At 41.3% G+C, this 18,414-nt stretch overlaps 1 protein-coding gene across 3 annotated transcripts in view; it reads left to right on the plus strand.

The window, feature by feature from the left end:
* LOC125451703 (dual specificity calcium/calmodulin-dependent 3',5'-cyclic nucleotide phosphodiesterase 1A-like) overlaps positions 1-18,414 on the plus strand; it is a 793,424-nt gene that overhangs the window by 186,372 nt on the left and 588,638 nt on the right. The window lies entirely within an intron of this gene.

Raw genomic sequence — 18,414 nt, forward strand, 5'->3', positions numbered from 1 at the left:
CTGGCAGATACTCATGTGACTTCACCAACTTTGTCTATCTCATACACTGCAGGCAAGGATGCCCTGCGGAATGGTATATTGGCAAAACCGTTCAGATGCTATGACAACAGATGAATGGGCACCCCGCAACAATTGCCAGACAGGAATGTTTCCTCCCAGTCGGGGAACACTGCAACAGTTACGGACATTCGGCTTCGGATCTTCACGTAAACATTTTCCAAGGCAGAATTCGGGATACACAACAATGTAGAGTCACTGAGCAGAGGCTGATCGCCCCGTTCGCCCCCATGAGGACGCCTTCACCTGGGATCTTGGGTTCATGTCACACTACAGGTGACTCTACCACACAATACACTCTCACACGCGCACTCACACACACACACAAAACACACACACACAAAACACACACACACACACACACACACACATACACACTCGCTCTCACACATGCACATTCACCACATCATGCACTGACACACACACACCACGCACTCTCTCACACACACTATGCACTCTCTCACACAAACACACTCACTCTCACACACACACTCGCTCTCACACATGCACACTCACCACATCATGCACTGTCTCACACACACACACGCACACACACACGCACACACGCACACACGCGCACATGCACACACGCACACACGCTCACTCTCACACACACCACACACTCTCTCACACACATCACGCACTCTCTCACACAAACACACTCGGTCTCACACATGCACACTCACCACACCATGCACTGTCTCTCTCACACACACACACACACCATGCACTCTCTCACACACAGACACACACACACTCGCTCTCACACATGCACACTCACCACACCATGCACTGTCTTTCACACACACACACACACACCATGCACTCTCTCTCACACACACACTCACTCTCACACATGCACACTCACCACGCCATGCACTGTCTCTCTCACACACACACACCATGCACTCTCTCACACAAACACACTCGCTCTCACACACATGCTCGTGCTCACACACACACTCGCTCTCACACATGCACACTCACCACATCATGCACTGTCTCACACACACACACACACACACACACCCACACACACACCATGCACTCTCTCATGCAAACACACACACTCTCTCACACACACATCACGCACTCTCTCACAAACACACTCACTCTCACACACACTCGCTTTCACACATGCACACTCACCACATCATGCACTGTCTCTCACAGACACACACACACACACATCATGCACTCTCTCACATAAACACACTCACTCTCACACACACACTCGCTGTCACACATGCACACTCATCACATCATGCACTGTCTCTCACTCACACACACACACAAACATACATACATACATACACACGCACACACACTCACTCTCACACACACCACGCACTCTCTCTCGCGCACCATGCACTCTCTCACACAAAAACACTCGCTCTCACACACACAATCACTCTCACGCACACTCACCACATCATGCATTGTGTCTCTCTCACTCTCACACACACTCACACACATACACACACACACACACACACACCCCTATGGGATGAATTTGTAATTGCAGATATATTCTATTTTGTTCAAAAAGCACAAAACTTGTAGATAGGCAATGTGGCATTTTATACATTCCTACTTTGGGAATAAAACCAGTCTGATTCCAAGTTGATACACAGCCAAATTCTAAAATGCATTGTCTGACATGGGATATCAACTCTGGTATACCGAATGAGCTGATAAACATTGTTATCTCAGGGCAGTGACGTGAAAGAAATTCTGGAATTTGCAGATTAATCTTTTCCAACTGATGAAAATTTTAACAGCCATCTTAGGTTTGTTCGACACACTCCCTTTATGGCCCTTTGATCTTTTGCTAATAAATTCTGTGTTTGATGCTACCTCTCTCACTGACACCTGAAGAAGGAGCGAGACTCCGAAAGCTTGTGTCTTCAAATAAGCCTGTTCAACAAAACCTGGTGCTGTGTGATTTCTGACCTTGTCCACCCCAGTCCAACACCAGCACCTCCACATCATTCCTTAAATATTGGCCTACATCTATTATTGACTAAAACCTGAAAGAACTGCAGATGCTGTAAATCAGGAATGAAAACAAAGTTGCTGGAATAGCTCAGCAAGCATGGCAGCATCTATGAAGGAGAAAACAGTTCTGAGGAAGGGTCACCGGACCCAAAATGTTAACTCTGATTTCTTCTTCACAGATGCTGCCAGACCTGCTGATCCATTAATGAATGCCTTGTTTTCAAACTTTCGACATTTACACTCCCTACTAATCCCTCATGCCTTCCCATTCCACTTCATTGTTAACGTCTGCCTTCTGCCCATGGCCACCATAACTCCTATGTTGCCCCAAGCTTCCCATGCCCTCTCTGCCCACCCTGTATCCTCTGTCATTACTGAACCAGTGCCCAGCAAGGGCAAAGGTCAAGGGATTTTCAAATGGCCATTTAAAAATCTAATAGAGCCGTCATTCAAACACATTTCATACTGAAAAACGCACTCCTTCATAAAAGCCATTCAAAAATACAAGTAAATCTGCTGAAGTGGTCAATGTGTTGTAAAAACAAATAAAATTACGTTATGCTTCACTGAGGTAGGAGACTGGGAATCAAGCCCTGCTATTTCTGGAGCGATCACAAAAAATATTTTTTTTAAATAGATGCAATGTTCCCCAATTTTCCTGTCTTCTTAAACTTGGGTTGACAGAAAGCATGAACCAGGATTCTGTACTTAATAAAAATTAATATTTATTAAAATGGTTACACACTAGCTATAGGTAAACAATAATGAATTGTATTTAATTCTATGAATTAAAAAACTCCAAACCCCTTTACACACATGTAGTCAGGGAAAAACATGTGTTATGGACAAAAGGGATTAAAACTCTTACATTTCAACTGTCTTCGGTTCTCATGAAAGAAGACTGACCTGAAACGTTTACTCTGTTTTTCTCTCTTGCTGCTGCCTGACCCAATGGGTTTTTCTCATACTTTCTGTTCTTATTTCAAATGTCCAGCATCTGGAATATTTTACAACATATTAACACTGAGTTATTTACCACACCAACGACAGATGTTTCTTTCACAAACTTTGCAAACTGACAATCAAAATATGAAAGCTGTCCACACCAAAGTATGAGATTTTATAGCATCACTCTTCGTTAAGAGCTGGGCTCTTCATAAGGAAGCCTGGAAGTTATAAGCATTTGTGTCTTTCAAAAGCCTTTCTTTCCAAAGCTACATCAAATATCAGGTCTATTCAAGTAGCATGTCACTCATCCTCTGCCTGCCCACCATCTTTAGCCTTTTTCTGAGTTCCTCACTGGCTTTCTGCTGAATCCCCCAATGGCCCGATCATGGAAGTGGAAGTGTCAGACTGGTGTTTCAGCTGGGCAGCAGAGGTTGGCGGAGGCAACCGGCTAACCAATTGACTGCCTGCTGAGAGAATGGAGAAGGGGACAGGCTACATCCTCATTGAGCTCAGCAATGAGGGAGAGCCTTAACAGAAGCAGGTTCCTGGTCAGGCAAAGGCTAGAAAAGCACAAACTGGGACTGCGAGGAGAAGAAGGTGCTACCTTAGACATTGGGTCTGCCACCAAAGGGTCAGCTTCCTGCCAATAACATAGCACCATTGCTGTGGGCCTGCCCAAGCAGATGGTCTCAGTCAGAGCTAAGAAAGGAAGCTCAGAGCCATAAGCTCAATAGGGTTTATTTCTGAAGAATCAGGTTTACAGTTCAGAAGAACTGCTTCACCCTAGCAGAAGGAAAGACGGTTAGTCATGTCGAAATTTGCAGACTGGAAATGTTTAATTTTCAAAGTCTCCAAGCTGTGAGTGGTCATGTCAAAGTTTTCAAGCTGTCAGAACTGAGAAGGGGTTTAGGCTAATGGAACTGGAAAGGTTTTTCTTGGGCATCAAAACTAAAAAGAGTCAATTAAACTTCAAAAAGTCTAAAGAGTTGCTATGGAAATTATCCTTCACTGGGACTTAATGTCAGTAAATGCTATTACTGGAAAAAAAATTGAAACTTTTTGACAGTTTATGTTTTTTTTCTTATACATCATAAATTTGTGCTCATTTGTTAAAGAATGTTGGCAGCCTCATAAGACCATAAAACCATAAGACAAAGGATTGGAAGTAAGGCCATTCGGCCCTTCGGGCTGATGGGCATTTCAACTCCACTTACCCGCACTCTCCCCATAGCCCTTAATTCCTTGAGAGATCAAGAATTTATCAATCTCTGTCTTGACTACACTGAACATCCCGGCCTCCACTGCATTCCGTGGCACTGAATTCCACAAGCCCACCACTCTGGCTGAAGAAATGTCTCCTCATTTCCGTTCTAAATTGACCCCCTCTAATTCTAAGGCTGTGCCCACGGGTCCTAGTCTCCCTGCCTAACGGAAACAACTTCCCAGCGTCCACCCCTTCTGAGCCCTCATGTGATTATGTTCAATGAGAAATTGACATGGGAATCAATTGCAAAAATTAAACTTAGGATCTATGAAGCCAGGTTAGACACTGGAATGAGGCTTCTCTGGTATTGTCATTAGTGGGGATCATAAAAAAACAAAATTTGGGAACATAATTAACACTGATGAAATAAGTCTGGAATTTTGAATGTTTGAGTAACGAGACACAAAACAAGCCCATGGTTAATGCTGTGTTTAATTGTTTCTGGTTCATTTCCTATTAAGCAAAAGGTCATGGTTTTGATTAGACTTTGGACAGCAAATGAGCATGACATAAATTTGGAACCCAGTAGATTCTTCTTCACATAATGTGTAATTGAGTTATTTTGGCAGTAACAACATAAAACACCAAGAAAATGAAAGATAGTTTTGTACATTAAAATGTACCTTAATTTGATATTTAATGTGCTTAAAAAACCAAATGGAGTTAGTGGTAAACTCCACTGATACTTTTGAAGTTCAACATTTCAAAACAAAGTGTTTAGTTTCATAGTTTTCCACATTGTATTCCTTCTGTCAGTTTTTATCCATACATTCAGCATCTCTAAATGTCCTGGAGGTCTTCTTGCAACCTTCCCAAAATTCACATGTAGTTTTGTAACAGTGATACCAATCATCCACATGTCCAAATAATTGTTGCAGTTTTTGAATAGCTGGGTCATGAGTAACCTGATTGTTACTGTCTTCTAACCTGAGAATAGCTCATTTATTCTTACTCTCAGTTTTTGTCCATTAACCAGTTCTCATCCCTTGTCAGTCTACTACCCCCATTTCGTGTGCTTTAATTTTGCTTACTAATCTGTATGGCTCCTTATTGAAAACTTTGAAAGAATCCAAATACACCACATTCACAAGTTGCCCCTTATTTATTTTATTTGCTACATTTTCAAAACAACTTTTAACAGGCTACTCGGACAGGATTTCCCTTTCAGAAATCCATACTGATGTTGCCCAATCCCTTATTATGTTCTAAGTGTCAGTTATCTCATCATCTATTACAGATTCTAGCACTTTACCTACTACTGATGTCAGACTATCTTTGAAACCCCCCAAATTATGGAAACATTTAATTTATCAAGCATGAAATGTATAAAGACAAGTAACATTTGTTTTTTTTGAAGCAGAAGAAAACTCAGCATCTGTTTGCTTCTAAAGCAATAATTAAGTCCACAGCTACTGCTGATAAAAAGCTTTGTGGTTTCTTCTTACTTATTGGTGCAGAAAATTGCTAAAGCAAAGAGATTGCATACAATTGCTGAAGAGTTGATAATACTGTGTGCTACTGAAATTGCAAGAGAAGCAAATGTCAAACGAGAGGGCAAGGAACGTGAAAGTAACGATACCAAATGGCACTGTTTAAGAAAGAATTGATTTAATGTCAAAAAACAGTCTGCAGTGCATTGATCGACTGCATGACAATTTCCTGGCTATACAACTTGATGAATCCAAGCATTTCTGAAATACTCAGTTTATTTGCCAACACTCAGTATGTATGGATAAAGGAGGTAAAAATACTTCGTATTTTTCAAAGTGCTCAAGCGGCTAAAAAGTTCTATGATGGTTTTGAAAAGAATGCTGGCTAATCTCATGACTTCAACATAAATCATGTTACATTAGAATCCACACTGACAGGATCGCAGCAGTGACTTACATGCACTCAGATGTTTTGTAAGAAATACAAGCTGCTGCCGCTTGAGCTATTTGGACAAACTGCTTTCTGCATCAAGCGGATGTCGGTGTGAAAGAATTGCACTGGATTTTTTAATGTTCTCAATGTTGTGCAAGGGCTTTAGGATCCTGGAGCCCTCCTATGATTATGGCACAGAGCTACTCTGCATAGTTTGGGCAGAAGCAGTGTGTTAAACGTAGAAAGAAGCACATGGAGAAAATAGTCAATACAGCCAAAAGTGTCTAGCCTATCTCAATGATTATGTATTGTAGCATTTAGTCTTAATTTGAACTAAAGTGTTTAGAAGGGAGACTAGGCCTGAAGGTATTTATTAAACTTGCCTTCTGCTCAGGCAGAGTGACTTGAACCCAAACTGATGCATGTGTGCAAAGCTCCACATGACAAAAGATCAGCACCATGATAACTCTTAATGTGGGGAGATAGTTTGAACAAAGAACAAAGAAACCTACAGCACAGGAACAGGCCCTTCGGCCCTCCAAGCCTGCGCCGACCGAGATCCTCTGTCTAAACGTCATCTATTTTCTAAGGGTCTGTGTCCATTTGCTCCCTGCCCATCTATGTACCTGTCCAGATACATCTGAAAAGACACTATCGTGTCTGCGTCTACCACCTCCGCTGGCAATGCGTTCCCGGCACCCACCACCCTCTGTGTAAAGAAGTTTCCACACATACCTCCCTTAAACTTTCCTCTTCTCACTTTGAACTCATGACCCCTAGTAATTGATTCCCCCACTCTGGGAAAAAGCTTCTTGCTATCCACCCTGTCTATACTCCTCATGATTTTATAGACCTCAATCAGGTTCCCTCTCAATCTCCATCTTTCTAATGAAAATAATCCTAATCTACTCAATCTTTCTTCATATCTAGCACCTCCATACTAGGCAACATCCTGGTGAACCTCCTCTGCACCTTCTCCAAAGCAATTTGGTTGCTGTCCATCTTCCCAACTCTCCCCAGTCACTTTCTAGCCTTCTCCATTTACCACCCGTCCTGTTGGCTCTTCTTTGACTTTCCTGGTCATCGTTGGCTTTCATCCTCTCCAACCTGGCCATTCACCACTCCGTCTCACTCCCACAATGCAGCAGTTAAACTTTCCTCTGGCCGACTCCTCTCTTATCTGCTGATGTTCCCTCTCACTGACCTTCCCAGCTGCTGATCCTCTTGCTTGCTGACTGTCTTAGCCCCTGCTAGAGCTTCCCACATGTTGAGCATCCATCTCACTGACCCTTCGTCTTGCTGCCCCTCTGCTACCCAAAGCAGCTGTTCACAATTCATCTGGTGGCCTCTCACACACAGCAAGAGCTCAGGAGAGAGGAGCAGCAAGCAGGCAGGGTGATGAGCTGAAGTTTCGGTGAAAGGGAGGATCAGCGAGCATTATAAGTGGTGAAGGTTAGGACGTAGGCAAGTAGGTCAACCGAAGGGTCAGACGCTGGTGAGCAGAGGCCAGGGAACAAGAGAGTCAGCAAGCTCAAGTTATATAGAAAAAGTCAGCTTATTTCTTTTATCTTTTATAAAATTTATTACACTTTTAGAAGTATTTTGTTTATGAATGTAGGAGTTAAGGAAAGTACAGCATGTCAAGTTGCAGGTTATATTGTTTCAACTTTTTTCTGATGGCAAAGCTTCAACTGAACCTGCCTGCAGAGCCTATTTGGATTATAATGGGAAACTTTGATTTGCTTGGTGCTGTTTCATTTGAAAGTTGTACTTTTTAACACAACTGCAGCGGTAAGTGAGGACTTACTGGCATTAGTTGTTTGCAAGAGTTGCAGTACTGGTGGATAACTAACATATTTCCTATTTGTAGACAGAGACAAGACAGTTCCAAAGAATTATGGATGTGCGTTTGCTCGTTGAGCTGGAAGGTTAGTTTTCAGACGTTTCATCACCATTCTAGGTAACGTCATCAGTGAGCCTCTGGTGAAGCTTCATCAATGATGATGTTACCTAGAATGGTGACGAAACGTCTGAAAACTAACCTTCCAGCTCAGCGAGCAAACTCACATCCAGAACCTCAACCTGAGCTACAAATCTTCTCAAAACTTGCTACCAAAGAATTATATTCAAGTGATTATTAACAACAATGACAGTAAAAACAATGGAATCCATATGCAAGGAGAGAAATGCAGAACAGTTAGAAGCAAAAAGAATGAAAAGTTAGCATGGATTTCAAGCAGAAAATCTTACATCATCAACCTTATTGATTTTCTCTGAAGAGGTGACGGAGCCAGTAGCTAATGTGCTAATTTCAATTTATATGGATTTTTAAAAGATCCTTGCTAATGTGCCCTGATATAGACAAATTAATAAAGTAACAGAGCGCTGAGCCAGGGGACAAGTAACAGATTTGATTGCCAGCTGGCTTAAGATTGGAAACAGAGCTGGAGTAATGGTTGGTTATTTAGGATGTTCCACAAAGATCAGCACGAGACTCAGTGATGGTAACAATTTATGACAGCAATTTTGACTTCACAGTCAGAGTCCTGTTTGGCCCCTTTTGGGTGCATTGGCTACATGAAGGAAAAAAACATACGTAACATTTATCCAAGTGTAAGTTTCTAAAGTTTTTCAGTTTTTGAAACGGTTAGTCTGCTCTGTTTCCTTTTAGTGACATGTGCCAGTGGCAAAACATTTAGTATATGTTTTTTTTTGGCAGTTCATTGCAGTTGCAACTGGTTTGCATTGAATGTTCTCACTATTTCAGGATCTGAGTACATGTTAGCAAATGATGAAGTAGCTGTGTCAATCCTTGGCCTTCACCCTTTACGCTGCACATTCTTACTTTTCCAATGGCAATCTAATTCCCTCTTAAGTGCCTGTGTTGAACCTGCCTCCAGCACATGGTTGGGCAGTACATTTCTGTTTCTAGCCATTTGCTGTGTGAAAAATGTATTCTTCCACTGCAAAGCATCTTCCAGTTTGAAATACCTGCATTAGTCACCACTGTCTATTTCCTGTCAGCCAGGCCAATTTACACAAGTCGTTACTACCCTTTTTTACCCCATAAACTATCATTTTTCCCTCAGGTTTGTTGTGTCGGATTATATCTGACACAACCTGGATGTTTACCCGCACCCGTATCAACAGCATTACCCTGACCAAACCTCATAACCTTCAGCAAGTTACTTAGGAAGTCTTGTGGCACAGGCAGCATCCTGGCCTCTGGACCAGCAGCTCTGGGTTCAGTCTCATCCCAGGGTCTGATGCCCAAGAAAGGTGCATTCACAATGTGACCAAACGGATTGATTATCAACCTGCAAATCCTTCTGACATAAGCCAGTGCCAGGTCAAAATAACAGGCTGGATCCCTGGTCAACTATGTGGCAGACGGAAAATTGGAGCTCTACCGTCATAATGCATAGCTCAGTTTGCATTGTCACCATTTTGCCTCATTTAAGTATCTGTAGATACATTTGGCTCTTTTAACAATGCAGTAATAGGGTATTTCTCAGTTAGTGACATCTTATTATTTGTTCATGGGATGTGAGCAGCCCTGGCAGAGTCACCATTTATTGTCTAATTCTCTTTGAGAGTGGCCGGTTACCTTCGCAGGCTGGATGGTTGGCCCGTGATGCAGGGTGATACCAACAGCATGGGTTCAATTCCCACTTTGGCTGAGCTTCTCCATGCAGGATTTGCCTTCCCAACTTCACCCCTCACCAGAGGTGGGGTGACCCTCGGGTTAAGCACAATACCAGTCATCTCTCTCTCTCTCTCTGTCTAATATGGGAGCAGACCTATAGACATCTGGGTGTACGGTGGTATTACTTTTACATTGAAAAGGAGGTGATGAACCAACTTCTTGAACTGCAGTGGTGAACGCGATGGAACAATGGTGTTAGGAACAGAGTTCTAGAATTTTGACCAAGCAACAGTGAAGACATCGTGTCAAAGAAATCTTGACAAAATGCTGTAGAACATCTTGTCGGTGTTGCAGATTGCTGGTATTATGCATAGTTGTGGCCAGAGTGAATTTTTTATGCAGTGAACTGATGGTTGCTTTATCATGGGTAATGTTGCAATTTTTGAGTGTTGTTGGACCTGTAGTCATTCACAAAGAAAACAGTATTCCATTGTTCTCCTAACTTGTGCCTTATAGATGGGTGACAGGCTTTGCGTTACTACTCACTGCAGCACTCTTGTCATTTGACCAGCGGTTGTAGCCATAGTAGTGAATGTGTCTGATCCAGTTAGTTTTCTCATCAATGGCAACTACCAATATATTGAGAATGGGAAATACAGCAGTGACAATGGAATGTCAAGTGGCTGGGAGTGTTATATTCCCTCTTATCATCCAGCACCATTGCAGCTCAGTAATATTGTTGTATCTCTGTGTCTCATAAACGTTGTGATTCAATATGTTTAATTTAATGTACTGTATTGTGGTACCAATGTGTTTAACATGATGTGATTGCAGTCTTCATCTGATATGCTGTGACACCAGCTTTCCTCACTTTGCACTGTTTGCCTTACCTAACATAATGATTTCTTCATTCATGCCTGAATTTTAGTTCACACTTACCCAATTCTTTGGAGCTCTCCACTAGGATTGTTAATTCAGTAAATGAAATAACTGCACTGAGGCTGGCATCCCATTACCAAATCATCCTTTATTTATGTGTGCACAGTACATGGGCTTTGATCAGCTGGCTAGAAGCCAGGTCCTAGTGTGAGGAGACCTTCTCAATCTCCCGTTTATATCTCCCAGCCAGAGCTTCCCGATTGGCCCATGTTAACAACCCCAATCAACAATCTCATAGCTAATGAGACCCACTTGCGGCTGGTTCCAAACACCACAGTAAATCTTTTCCTTTCTCACATTATTACAGTGCAATTTTCACCCTCTCAATCTCTTTGCATCATTTGAGGCCACCACCTGGGCTAATTGTAATTATCTAGTCATCAAATATATCAAGGGAGTTTGATCTATTTCTCACCCAATAGTTAAATACAGAGATTTTCCAATGGAGGCCAGTCCATTGTATTTCATTGTGGACATTCTGGTTGATTAGTTTTCACTCCTTAGGATGGCATGCCAAGAACACTCTGGATGTCTGTAATCAGAATATTGAGCGCAGATCGAAGCCAAAGCAGGACTTTGCCTACTCCTTTCCCTGTATTTGCTGCAGAGGACTTGGACATCAGATAAATGTGTTTTTGATGAAAGTGTAATATTTCCAAATGTTAATCTGTCAAAGGGAGATTGCTTGACACTTTATGGGGCAGTCAATTACACCAAAGTGTTTTCCAGCAATTGTGCCTGCTTTTATATTTGTCTGTCAGCATGCAGGTGTGAACAGTAAGGCAGATAGAAGTGCTCCTTGTACTTGTGACAACCTGTGTAGAAGCCACAATATGACCATTTATATGATGCAAATTAGATTGGAGATTTATGTTTTGAAAAAGAATTCTTAGTCTCATCAAAGATCATAGTCCGACAGGAGAAAAGATCAATTTTCTGATTGGGCAAATAATTTCTTTGTTATTTTTGAATGAAGTATTGCCTTCACAATAAGAATTTCTGTGTTTGACATATTCAAGTGTATTTTACGTGGCCTTGCTTTAGTTACAGAGGGATAGAAACAGTAATTTATCTGGCCATCCGTAAGGGTTACACCCGTTCTCTCTCACATGAATTCTGCAGAGGATAGAAAACAGTAATAGAAGTGATGAACAGAGATTCACAGGCATAAACTGAGTAGGGTGCATGTGGAATGCTCGCTGAGCCCCTAAGCATAAGAGGTCCCGACATTACCCAAACAAAATGTATTATTCAACAGAAAGAGCAATCAAAATAGAAATATCTAACTTTTATTACGGCATCAATGTATTGGTGAAGATTCAATGAAAAACTAAAATCTAACTAAAATCTATATCTTTCAATAAGCTAATTTGCAGTATGAGATACATTCAAAGGGGAAAAAAATATAATTTCATCTTAATGTGAAAATGTTTAATCCACAGCAATACAAGAACAATTACTCAGAACATCATATACAAGATAGGAATAGCAATGCTATAAAGGTTAAAACATTTTCTTTTTTGATTTTTGAGCAGCAAAGTCACTGATGATGGCCTCAAATGATAAGCTACAATGTTTATTGCTTTCGATGAACATAATGTGCTGCGCAGACAATGTTTCTTACAGCATGTGCTCATGTTTGACTTTTCTCAGCTATAAAAATGATCTTTCTCCTGAGTAGTCTCATACTATTAGAAACAAAAAAAAGACCTGCAATATTGATTCTCCATTAAGGAAAAACTAACTGAATTCTATCTCAGATAATGACTTGATATAGGCTCTGCTGGTATAAATTCCCTTTTTCTGTATAATTTTCCTTGATAGAAGCTTGGAAGTGCTTTATTCCTCCAACAGGTATGACATCAACATCATCAGGATAATGTTTCATCAGAAGTTTTACACCTTCACACTGCTGTTTTTCTAAATAGTCTAAAAATGAACTGTTGCTTGCCAGGTTTTTATATGTGATTGCTGTTTATTTCAAGTTGGTTTCAAGTGAATCCATCCAAAGGAATAAAGGATTTCAATCAGAACTTGTCTGTGGAAGAAAGCATTTCATCAGCATTAAGTGTATTACCATTTTGGACTTTTTTCTCATCGTTTTCTAATTTGCACAGTGTAGTCTACATCAGGGAGGTTTGCTTTTGCTTTGAGGTCAATTTCATCAAAACTTTTTCAGGTTTCTTTCATGAAATGAGAGTGTGACATGTAGAGCTTTGAACATATATGAAAGGCAATCTTCATATTCTGAATGACCATGTTGGATTCGTGGAAACTATCTAACAAATTATTCCAATGTTCTAAACATGCAGACATACTCTCTACTCCTCCAGCTGTCCTCCAAAATGCCAACTTCAGTCCTTGTATCTTTTTTCAGTACTGTAGAATCAGGACTCCAAAATGTATTTTTTTTGAGGCAGGGAAAAATGTGTACTTTTAATGTATAACAGCAAAGAAAATACTATATTCAGCGAGCCATCATCTGTAGTATAGCCAACAAGATTCACTTTATGTCTACTAAATGGAATATATGTCCAGTGAATGGAATATACATAGTAGACTTTTATTCCTCCAAGGTTTTGCTTCTTGGCATTCCAGCCTCTTGCCACGTTAACAAAGTATGGAGCTGGAGGAACACAGCAGGCCAGACAGCATCAGAGGAGCAGGATAGCTGACATTTCAAGACCTTTCTTCTGAAGAAGGGTCCTGACCCAAAAAGTCAGCTTTCCTGCTCCTCTGATGCTGCCTGGCCTGCTGTGTTCATTCAGCTCCACACTGTGTTATCCCAGACTCCAGCATCGGCAGTTTTTACTATCTCTTGCCACATTAGCTGCACTGTCACATAGTTGTCCTTTGCATTAACTAAACTTAACTGTACAGGCACTTGCTAGATAGTTCAGCATCACTTTGGCTTTGCTTACAGCACTGTATAATTCATGGAACATTATAAAGTGTTCCATAAGAAAACCATCATCATGTGACATGCATCTTACAATATCTACATACAAAAGATCTGGTGTAGAGTCAATAGATGAACTGAAGTCAGAGATAGCAAAAACTGCCAATGCTGGAGTCAGAGACAACACAGGATGGAGCTGGATGAATACAGCAGGCCAGGCAGCTTCAGAGGAACAGGAAAGCTGATGTTTTGGGTTGGGACCCTTCTTCAGAAAATCTGAAGAAGCGTCATGACCCGAATTGTCAACAGACAAATTGAAGTCTCCTGCTTTCCTCCAGTCATCCAAAGTAGAGCTTCTTACTTGTTTGGCCTTGAGCTGATGAGTTCATCGCAGTTTGTTTAAACAGGAATGAAGGCTTCTGAGAGTCGCTGCTTCCATAATGTTTTACTTAGCAATGAACTCAATCAAGCTATTGTGCACATGATTACAGTAATGTGTTCAGGTATGTGCCTCTAGTCCTCTTGCTCCTTGATCATCTGTGCCTCCAGCTGTGAATCCAGAGTTAAGCTACTTAGACTCATCAAATATATAAGGGAAGCTTTCTTATGATCCTGAAAGCTTTCATGGTTATGAATTCCAACCGGGGTTCATCAGTTATTAAAGTGGCAATGCTGTTGATGATTTTGAGAAGGTGATACAGATAAAGCAATAAACAAAGCTGGTTGTTGGAGAGGATACAGATCACTCCAAACTTCATTTTCTACCATTAAAATTGAATGAAATAAACCCTTTTGAATAATATCTAACTTTTCTTTTGAATGACAGCCTCAATTTTTCAAATGGGCATTTTCCCACTGACACCTTGAGGTACCCACTTTGTACAGAATGAAGTATCATCCTCAGACAAGATACCCAGAGACCAAGATCTTTGGATTTTGTGTAACTATTTTCTTCAGCTGGGATTTCAGGGTATGGAACATTTTTAGGTGGAAATAGTCACATTCACAACTATGTCATTCACCCTAGCCAAAGAGGTGAATGCTTGTGATGAGTTTCAAGGACTCGCAGGGAGAATGTTTGTTGACAATCTGACTGACTTCCTTGATAACATGGCCCCTTCCTGATAACATTGAAGTCATTGTCAAATTTTTATAATCGTTTTAGCTGCCCTTCAGGCTGCTGCTTTTTCTCTACTGTCCTTTCAAACGTTTTCTACGTTTGTAACAGGTCTCCTCGTAATAAATGAAGAAATTGTTTGAACTTAACCCTTGAAGTTTGCAAGCAAAATAGAAGTCAAAAATTCAATACACACATTTCAGTGATATAAGTGTTGTCAAGGAGAGAGAGCATTTTATTAGCTTTTATAAACTAAATATAGCTTTTAGAGTAAACATTTTAAAATTAAAAAAAACTTTACATCTATTGTCTCTTAAACACCATTCACTTTTATTTAGTGTCAAAATGGATCATCTGACTGTGGGAGGTCAATGGGAAGGGGTGGCATTGTGGAGGCGTTGTTGACCTGTGTTGTTATGTTTCAGTTTATCAGTGAGAGACACAGGAACCAGGGAGTCTGATTACTGCATTTCTTGAATGGAGACCAGGCAGTAAATCAAAGCTTTCTGACTGTATTTAACATCCAGGCAGGACTATTTTTAAAATAATAACTGTGTAGATATATAACTATACTTTTGCCTTCAGAACAAAAATATCCACATTGGAGATTTTTATTTCATCTGTTTAATTTTTCAACAGGTTATGTGAAACTTGGATGTGAATCAGTATTCCACAATTAAAAGCTCCTCATAACGTGAGGTCTAAGCTGTAAACTATGTCTCAATCTAACTCTGTTTCTGTCTTCACCAGTAAGTCTTCCATTTTGGAATTTTCTCCTCTTTTATTTTTGTATAAGATGTGGGCTTTGCTGGAAAGGCTAGAATTTGTTGCCAAACTCCAGTTTTTATAATCATAGAGGTTTACAGTACAGAAAAAGGCCCTTCAGCCCACTGAGTCTTCACTGACAACCTGATTATTCCAACCCCATTATCCAGCACTTGGCCCATATCCATGCATGCCTTTGCATCGCAAGTATACATCTAAATACTTCTAAAATATATTGAGGAATTCTGCCTCATTCACCCATTCAGACAAGCGAGTTCCAGAATCCCAGTTTTTCCTTACAGTTTTCCTCTTCCAGCCTCTTGCATTGAATCCATCCCCACGCCCAATGCCAATGGTCATTGATCCTTTCACCAAGGAGAAAGGTTTCTTCCTGCCTATGCCCCACACAACTTTATACATCTCAAACATGTCCCTCTTAGTCTCCCCTGCTCCAAGGAAAACACCCCCAGTCTGTCCAATCTCTCTCCAGGCCAGGCAACATCCTGGTAACTCTCCTCTACATCATCTCCAGTGTAATTACATCCATCCTATGATGTAGATTCCAGGACTATGCACAATACCCTCGCTGTGGCTTAACCAACATTTCATACAGTTCCAGCATAACCTCTTTGGTCTTAAATTCTATGCCTTGGCCAATAAAGGCAAATATCACATATGTCTTCTTAACTGCTTTATCTACCTGTCTGATACCTTAATGGATTGGTGTACATGCACACCTCTGATCCTCCATGTTTTCCAAAGTCCTGGTGTTCATCATATATTCCCGTGCCCTATCCTGCCCCGGCCAAGTGCACCGCCCCACACTTGTTTCGATTGAATTCCAGAACTCTTCCAAGAAAAGACTGAATTTTGGGCTCTTTCAGAGGTCATTCAAAAGTCAACCACAATGCTGTGGGTCTGGAGTCACGTGTAGGCCAGACCGGACCAGGATGACAGATTTCCTTTAGAAGCAGATAGCTGTGTTTATTGTGACTGCCACCAGTAGGTGGCATAGTGCCCGCACATGCTCAGGGACATGGGTTTGCAGTGCTACATTACAGCAAAGTGAATAAACAGCAGCTGCCAGCAATCTCGTCTGTGTTTACAGTTCACAGTCATTTTCCAGGGTTTGTGGCCTGTGCGTTGTGTTTTCAAAGCTGTAGAGTCCAGTTACTTTGTCCACCCGTCCAAAATCTCACCAATTGTGGATCCTGCAAAGATGATAGTGTCCATCACCAGCAATGCACATGTTCCGAATCACTGACAGACCCTGCTCCTGTGCACCCCTCGCCATCGCAGAACATGGCTGGGCAATGAAAAGCCCCTCAGACAGTTACAGGGAGCTGCATCTCACCCTCATCCTTTCTGTCTCTTGCCCAACCCTTCCTCCCATCGGGTAATAGTTGATGCCATTAGTACATGGAACACAATTGGCCAGCTGCTACATGCAGCCTGCTACAGCCAGGCAGATGGCACAGCCCACTTCTACCCATGACCCACGCCAAGCCATGGTAATCATTGTCTTCTGTAACAACTGCCAATGGCTACAATTAGACTAATTTACACATGCAGATTTTAATTCAGTTCGGTTCTGTTTAGGAAACTTGGTCAGCATGGACAAGTTGGGCTAAAGGGTCTGTTTCCCTCTATGACTCTATTAAATTCAAAAGCCACAGTTTGCCATGATGGTACTCAAGCTGGTGTCCCAAGAGCTCTCGCCTTGGGCTCTATCACCCTGCAACAATACCACCAGCTTCCCTCTGAATGGTAATAACACAACACCCAGACAGAGTCTAAATATTGATAATCCTGACAGGTGAGGGTTTATTCTTGGCTTTCAGTCCTTGTGAATGCAAGAGGAAATACTTTGATTAATGACTCTCTGAACAACGTTTAAATTCTGTATGACCAAGCATTTAAATAAGGAACTTAACCTCACAACATCTTTTCACATTTATCTTTAGTAACATATAACTTTGTGGCATGTCATAGGGGGCCTTGAACAGATGCACATTTGTCAGGTTTGGCTTTCCCACAGGTATTACTGAAGACATGCAGATGTGGATCTCGCTGGGCTGGGGAAAATGTGAATTTTACAGAAGGTGGATGACAGTCCAACATGGGAAACAAAACATTTCTATACTCCAGAAACAATGGGCCCAATAGCCTCCTACCACACTCCGACACAGTGAATCCTGGGATAATTTGTGTTTTTTTTAGCAGAAAAAGGACTTTGTGTTTTGTTTGTCACAAATTGTCCTGATAATTTATAAAGTTGCACTGGAGGGAGTTCCCTGACCAATGTCTGCTTCTGGTCTGGTTTACTGGCACTCATGTAATGTTGCAGTCAGTCAACAAATTGAGAAATAAGAACAATTAGTAATTAACTTGCACTGGGGCAAACTTTTGTATCATATCCTCTTGTGTGACTAGCAGGGAGCTTTAGGTGAGCATAGCTTCCGTGCACGGACAAACTGGAAATAAGTAGACAACACTTACTGAGGAAAGAGAGAAAAACGAAGTGAATCTTTCAGCTGGGTGAGTATTTTTACCGTGGTGTTGCTGTAAACTAGCACGAGTTACTTATCCACAATTGCATTTAGCTGCCAGTTATCTAATATCTACTGGTCTAGCCATTTCCTTCAAATTCCAATCATCAACCCAATGCCCTGCTTTTGGACAGGTCCTCTGCATTCACAACCACCCGTGGTCGACTTTTCTTTTAAGCACGCATTTTCTCTCCAATACAACTGCTCTTTTAGACTGTTTTGTATTTGTTTGCTTTCTTGTTGAACAAAAAAAACTCTCCAAAACGTGATATTGTGCGGTATTTCGGGCTGAATTTGCGAGCTCCGCTCTGAGTTTTTACAAGGCAGGATGATATATGTGGCTGAGAGAGTGACTCGGACAATTTCCTT

This window comes from Stegostoma tigrinum, chromosome 5 (assembly GCF_030684315.1).
Source record: "Stegostoma tigrinum isolate sSteTig4 chromosome 5, sSteTig4.hap1, whole genome shotgun sequence".
In the NCBI taxonomy this organism is placed as follows: domain Eukaryota; kingdom Metazoa; phylum Chordata; class Chondrichthyes; order Orectolobiformes; family Stegostomatidae; genus Stegostoma; species Stegostoma tigrinum.